The sequence below is a fragment of the Arachis hypogaea genome, chromosome 16 (assembly GCF_003086295.3).
Source record: "Arachis hypogaea cultivar Tifrunner chromosome 16, arahy.Tifrunner.gnm2.J5K5, whole genome shotgun sequence".
Lineage (NCBI taxonomy): Eukaryota > Viridiplantae > Streptophyta > Magnoliopsida > Fabales > Fabaceae > Arachis > Arachis hypogaea.
This window is the reverse complement of record NC_092051.1, coordinates 115,499,605-115,507,040: the sequence shown is the minus strand read 5'-3', so window position 1 is coordinate 115,507,040 and position 7,436 is coordinate 115,499,605.

Sequence of the window (7,436 nt, the reverse complement as noted above, 5' to 3'; positions counted from 1 at the left end):
ATACTATTTGTTATATTAAAATTTTTTGCTTTGATATAACTTAAATAATTGTTTTGAAGATAATTTAAAGATTATTTTTGAGGGAGAAAAAACATTTGTTTTATCTCAGGATTTAACAAATTTTAGTTTTTTATCTTCATAAGATAAATAAATTCAAATATTCAATTTTAATTTGAACATCTTAAATAACTTTAATTTTCTTATTTAAATATACATAGCACATTTTTGTCATACATTTAACAAATACTAAATTTATGTTATGGTAAGAAAAAAAAATTACAAAAAAGTATGAGTTTTTATGCAAATAGTGATAGTAAAAAAATTAATTAAAATTATAATCTATATCTAGAGACGAAAACACAAAAAATAATGTTTTAATTTTTAAGTGGTATTTGAATGTATAATTTTATTTGACACAAAATTATTAATTAAATATTTATTATGAAAATATTAATTTTTTTTGGAATAATTTGGCTTCATTTTGTAAATGTTTATATTTTTTAATAGTTGAATTGCTCCTTTAGTATTAATCAATATTAAAAGTGGTAAATATTTTTTAGTTTATAAAAAAGTGTTACAAAATGTTATTTTTTTAAGTATTCTTAAATTAATTACTACAAGAAAAAAGGTCTATAGCCACGCTTTTTTTTGCTACGCTTTAAAAGCGTAGTCAAAAGTGGTCAATGGCCACGTTTTTACAAAGGTGGCGATTGAATAGAAATTTGACCACGTTTTTTTTGTTACGCTTCAAAAGCGTGGCGAAAGAGGTCAATGGCCACGCTTTTATGGGGTGGCAATTGATTCAAAATTTGGCCACCCTTTTTTTGCCACTCTTAAAAAGCGTAACCATAGAGAGAAATCAGCACGCTTTTAAAGCGTGGTGACAAAGTTTTATTATAGCGGCATTTTTAAAGCGTAGCCGTTTCCTACAAGTCTTTTGGCATTTTTCAAAAGCGTGGCCAAAATGTTTCCCAAAAAAAATTTTCAAAGAACTCGCGCGTGACCTTTGAAATATCTCTCAAACTTCATTTTTTTCCTTCTTTCAGAGAACTCCTTCAAACATTGTGCCTCACCCTAAGTCATTCAGCTAACCCCAAGCCCTCTCTTCATTGGCTCACCCTAACCCTCTCTTCATTGTGCCTCATCCTCACCCTAAGCAAGACACCCTCACCCTCACGGTGACCCTCACCACTCTGCGAAGAACGTTGCTGCGCTTGCAATGACTCCGCCGATAATACTTCTTCCAGTACCCCTAACTCTCTGCTCTGGCAGTGACTCTCTTTGGAGGTGACTCCCTCTGCTCACTTGCGGTCGCAAATCATTTGTCAATGCTCCCTCTGCTGCCGCCTCGAAGCTCTAACCTCCTCTTGCCATCTCCGTCGCTACCTTACCACCGCTAACCTCGAATGTTCTCTCTTCTCCACCGACCACTGTTTTTCCTCAGGTCACCAGCTCGCTAAGCAAGTATTAGAGGAAGATGTTGTCGTCGCCGATGAGGTAGCTGTTGTTGTCGCGTTGTCTAAGTCCACTATTTGGGTGTGATTCGTTTTTACCTTTTGTTATAATCTTCATTTTTTTTGCTGCTGGGTAAGATGCAAGATTATAACCCCATATTTCTTCTTCCTTCTTATATAATTCTGATAGGAGATAAGTTAGTTATTCATCTGATAGTTGAAACTATTTATCATTTTAGTTCTAATATTTTATTCTTTATTTTGTAAAATATCTTCTAATTTCATAAGAGAATTTTTTTAGTTATTTTAAAAATATTTCGATTAGTGATTCTTTTGACTAAAATAATCAGCATAATATTTTAGTGTTTTAAAACTTCAATTCAAATTTCTAATTTATAATTCAATAAAAAATTATGATATTTTTGTCTTTTTAAATTAAAGTTTAATTTTAATACACTGATAGTGTAAAATATTTTATATAGTCGTTCAATTACATTCTTTCTTTTTAATGACTATTCATACTATTAATATAAAACGTAGTTATTTTTTCTGACATATCATTATATAATTAGATACATATGTAAAACTATTTTACCGTGACAATATCCAAATAAAATTATTTAAATTTATGCTAAATGATGTTTTAATCTCCTAGAACAAACTCTATCTTTATTTTAGTATTCTTAAAAGCTGAATTTTATAATTTCTAATATAATTAAATAACCTTAATTTTAAAAGGTTAATTTTAATGTTTGTAAGATTAATCTTAAAATATTATTTTAATTCTTTTAGAATTAAATAAAAGGTTATTTTAGTATTTTTAATATTAAATTTGAATTCATAATTGCTAATACAATAATAAATCAACCTTAGTTAATTATATAAGGATGATTTAGTATTTTTTAAATTAATGCTTAAAAAGATATCTTAGTCCTTTAAGAATAAACTAAAAGGTATTTTAGTTTTTTTAAAATCAATCTTCAAAAATTATTTTGTTCTTTTAAAAATTAATTATAAAAATATTTTAAAAGTAATTATAAAATTAATCTTTTTATAGGTATAATTTTAAAATGTGTTTGGTGTATGTGGCATTTCTATATTGCCTGTTTCTTATATTAATTTTTCAACTAAACCTTTTCTATTTTCATTTAAATCTTATATAAGAAGAAACAAAGTTTTTACAATTTTAACTTGTATTTGCAATTAAATATATTCTAAAAAGTAAAAAAATTAATTATTTTTAATATATTCTTTTATTTTCTTTTTCTCATTTTCTTAATAAAATCCGAAATTCATAACCTGAATCCAAAGGCCACTTGCTATATGCCTATATCTGAGCCAAACTAAATAGATGCTAACTCAAAGAGCTAGATGAAGACAAACCAGCCAAAGAACATTCAATACATATGCAACGAAATAAGATTAAAAAATAGAATATCTGTAAATCTTGATCTGTATCGTAGTGTAACCCTAAACTTAATTGCATTATTAAAAAAAATAAGTGAAGAAAAATGATAGAAAAGAATTTGAGATAGAGTATAAAATTTAACACAAATATTTGTATATGGGAGAATTTATGGGTACTTCCATCCTACTTTTCTAGACTTAGTAACAACAACAATCCAATAACAAATATCAATTGGATACATTATTTATCTATTGTGGATAGAAGATAAAATAAAGAGCTAGTTAAAGTAATTTTTTCTCTTGAGTTTAGTTCGCAAATTCTCTCTCTGCCACTAAAATGAAAATGATGAAGACAAGCTTGAATGGGTCTGAAACAAAAAGAAGCAGTACGATGTGACTTCGGAGTATTGGGTGGTTTATGATTTCTTTCATGCGCCAGTTGAGCACTTGTGTGATGACGAATTCAATGCTTTGAAAATTAATTTGGAGTTAAAATTACCATCTAAAGTAATTTTTTTTTCTGGAGAACAGCTCATGAAAAATTACCTGTACTTAATTTGATCAACCAGAGATTCTCAGATACTTCATGTGCCCAAGATGCATGGCAACCAAACAATCCTTCAAATCTTGGTGCAATGCGGTCTCGTTCTTGAGATTTGGTCTTTCTCTCCTTTTGTGAATGCTATAGTGAAAAATGGAACTATAGAGTTTATAGGTGACAAATGGCAAGTAGAGGCATTGGAAGAGAACAATCTTTTATGGCCCTCTTTGCATCTCTGTGTTGCACGTTGTGGAAGGCGAAAAATTTAGAGGTCTTTAAAAGTGAGAAGCTGGCAGCAACAGTAATTGTGAAAATAGCAAGAAAGCTCCAACAAAAAATGATTCAAATTATAGAGTATTGTTCTTTGTGAATTTCCAATCTTTTCTGTTAGTTTTTTTTGTTAGTATTTAGTATTAGTGGCTACTCTAATGAAGATTTTATCATTGTCATCGTGTGAAGATACTTCATTTTAACCATTAGATGATAAATTATAGGGCTTACTTTTCATATGTTATAAAAGTATTACTTTTATTTAAAGTGTGGCCAAACAAATAAATTATACTTTTTAAACAAAGATTATCATGAAAAGATATTTTTGACATTTTCATTAGAGTAGTTGCCTTTAGTATTTACCAAAATGAAAGATTTTCTTTTTCTTTTGACTTTGTCTTTGTCTTTGTAATTGTTAGAACAAGAGACTAAATTGGAAGAAGGATTTGTGTATTATTGAGTGTAATCAAGTTGTCTATTCGAATTGTCTAGAATGATATAATATAAAAGGGTATTTATAGGTACTAAGAGAATCGTAATAATAAAGACGTAATCTCCTATAATAAATATTCAGATATACTAAATAATACTAATTAATCCTAATTGATCCTAATTATATTCTAACATCCCCCTCAAACTCAAGTGACAACTTGAGTTTGAAACTTATTTAAAACAACAAAATAAAGAGTAAAAAGAAAAAAAATGCATAAATTCTCTAAAACGGGTGTAGACAGAACTGTCAAAAGGAAGCACAGACGAAACTGCCGCTTGTCTGAAGGAAGCACAGACAGAACTACCGCTAGTATGAAGGAAGCGCAGATGGAACTGCCGCTTGTCTGAAGGAAGCGTAGACAGAACTGTAACTTGTCTGAAGGAAGCGCAGACGAAACTGCCGCTTGTCTGAAGGAAGTGCAGACGGAACTGCCGGAAAGAAACGCAGACGAAACTGCCACAAGAAAATACAGACGAAACGCAGACGGAACTGCCACGAGAAAACATAGATGGAACTGCCACGAGAGAACACAAAATGGAACTACCACGAGAGAACGCATATGGAACTACCACGAGAGAACGCAGACGGAACTGCCGAAAGAGAGCAAAAACTATATGATTTCTTCATGAGAATAGGAAAATAGCGGATGACATTGGTGTTTGATCATTCGACTTGAAAAGACACAAGACGGAGAGAATAGGCCAGTCGGTGAGGTGAAAAAGTATCAAAGGAGTGACAAAAGGTAAAGAAAAATGGCATAAAAAAAGTGCAAAAACTATGGTGATTTCACCGCAAGGAAAACAACCTATCCTCTTCAAGGTGGATACTATGGCTCTGATACCATGTTAGAAACAAGAGACTAAACTGGAGAAATGATTTGTGTATTATTGAGTGTATTCAAGTTGTCTATTCGAATTGTCTAAAATGATACAATATAAAAGGGTATTTATAGGCACTAAGAAAATTGTAATAATAAAGACGTAATCTCCTATAATAAATATTCAGATATACTAAATAATACTAATTAATCATAATTGATCCTAATTATAGTATAACATATAATTCTAATTGATCCTAATTATATTCTAACAGTAATGAACAGTATATTTCTTTTTTACTGAGCAATATAATTACATATCGTTAAAAAAAAAGTGATATCAGTTAGACATATTTTGAATGAAAAAGAGTAAATGAGAAAAAGAAAAGATCTACAGCAGCTTATGTTAACATGACTATTGAGTTCGGTAAGAAACTCCAATATTTTGCGCGGTTCCTTTCTTTCTGGGTATGAAGTTCATTTTCCCCTGTGCATGTATTGTACGCGTTATTGGATCATTTATTATCAACAACGTTTAATTTTCTGTTAACGCTCTTTTCATCGTGTTACGAATCTTGTGTTTGCATGATTTTCCCCCCTATGTTTAATTGTTGCATTTGAATTTCAAGTTATATTCTTCTTTGATTATCCCCTTTAGGTGTTTTGGGTACAAACTTTAATTTGCTACGCAATTTCGTTCATCTTGTAAATAACACCAAAGCAATTCGTAAAGTAGAAACCTAAAATAATGGATGCTTCAGCTTGAGAATATTGTACCCCTTTCCAGATACTTTTATCTCCTACGCCTTAATTGCTTTTTTTTTTGGTCTCTGGTTACCAATACCTCCAGAAATATCACACTATTTTAGATAAGTAATAACATTTTATTATTTTTTTGTTGCACCTTTTTCTCTGTTAGTTTATGGTTTGTGCTATGCTAAAATTTTTTTCATATTGTATGGAATGCTCCGGTACGGGTTGAGAGATGGATCGGGAACTTGTGGGTCGAGGCGGATGTCGGATTGTCTGGCTAGAGCGATGAGGGGTGGTACCTGCAAAGATACTCCGACGCTCAAGTCAAAATGGATCTGAGAGGTATAAGGTATGAGGAGTCAATGACATACCTGATAAACCACTATTTTATGGTTTATCTTGTGCTCAATTGAGTGGTTTTCATCAACTCTTTACCCACTTATTCATATTATTTGCATGGTTTTGTATTTCCTTCCTAATTATGTGTTTTGATTGAAAACATGCTTCTTTGATCTTATATTTGCTTATTATTAATCCTCTCTTATTACCATTAGATGCCTTGATATGTGTGTTAAGTGCTTTCAGAGATTACAGGGCAGGAATGGCTCAGAGGATGGAAAGGAAGCATGCAAAAGTGGAAGGAATGCAAGAAGTTGGAGAAATTGCTAAGCTGTCCAGCCTGACCTCTCTGCACTCAAACGGCTATAACTTTAGCTATAGAGGTCCAAACAACGCGGTTCCAGTTGCGTTGGAAAGCTAACGTCCGGGGCTTCGATTTGATATATAATATGTTATAGTTTTCCTGACGCTAGGTGACACGACTGCGTGATTCATGCGGCCGCGTCGCAATGACGGAAATCCAGCGTGGCAAAACTCGAACCCAGCGATTTCTGGACTGTTTCTGACCCAATTTGCGGCTCAGAAAACACAGATTAGAGGCTATAAAGTGGGGGAATGTATCCATTCATAGGAAGGCTCTCACATTCATAATTTTAGGAGTAGATGTAGTTTTTAGAGAGAGAGGTTCTCTCCTCTCTCTTAGGATTAGGATTTAGGACTTCTCTTAGTTTTATGAGTGACTCTAAATCCCAGGTTCAATGTTCTTTTTATTTATTTTCCTAATTTAATTTATGCATGTCTATGTCAGATTTAAGTTCTTTTGTGAATGCAATTCGAGGTATTTTCAGACTTAATTTTTTTTTGCTTTATTCATATGAATGCTTTTAATTTAATTTAGATATTTTTCCTTTTGGTCTTGGTTAAGAAATCAGTAACTCAGGAATTATCCAACTCAATAGCATAATTGATAATTGTTATCCTTGCTAATTGAATTGATCTTCAATAATCCCAATCTTTTCTTAGGAATTAACTAGGATTCAAAGATCTAACTAATTAGTCACTTGACCTTCCCTTGTTATAGCAAAGGTTAACTAAGTGGAATTAAGATTCAGTTTTCATCATCATTGATAAGGATAACTAGACTGGACTTCCAATTTCTCATACCTTGTCAAAAGTTGCTTTACAGTTATTTATTTATTTTAATTGCAATTTAAATTACTTGCTCCCTATTCTCAAAACCCCAAATTTACAATCTCCATAACCAATAATAAGAACATACTTCCCTGCAATTCCTTGAAAAGACGACCCGAGGTTTGAATACTCGGTTATCAATTTCAAAGGGGTTTGTTACTTGTGACAACC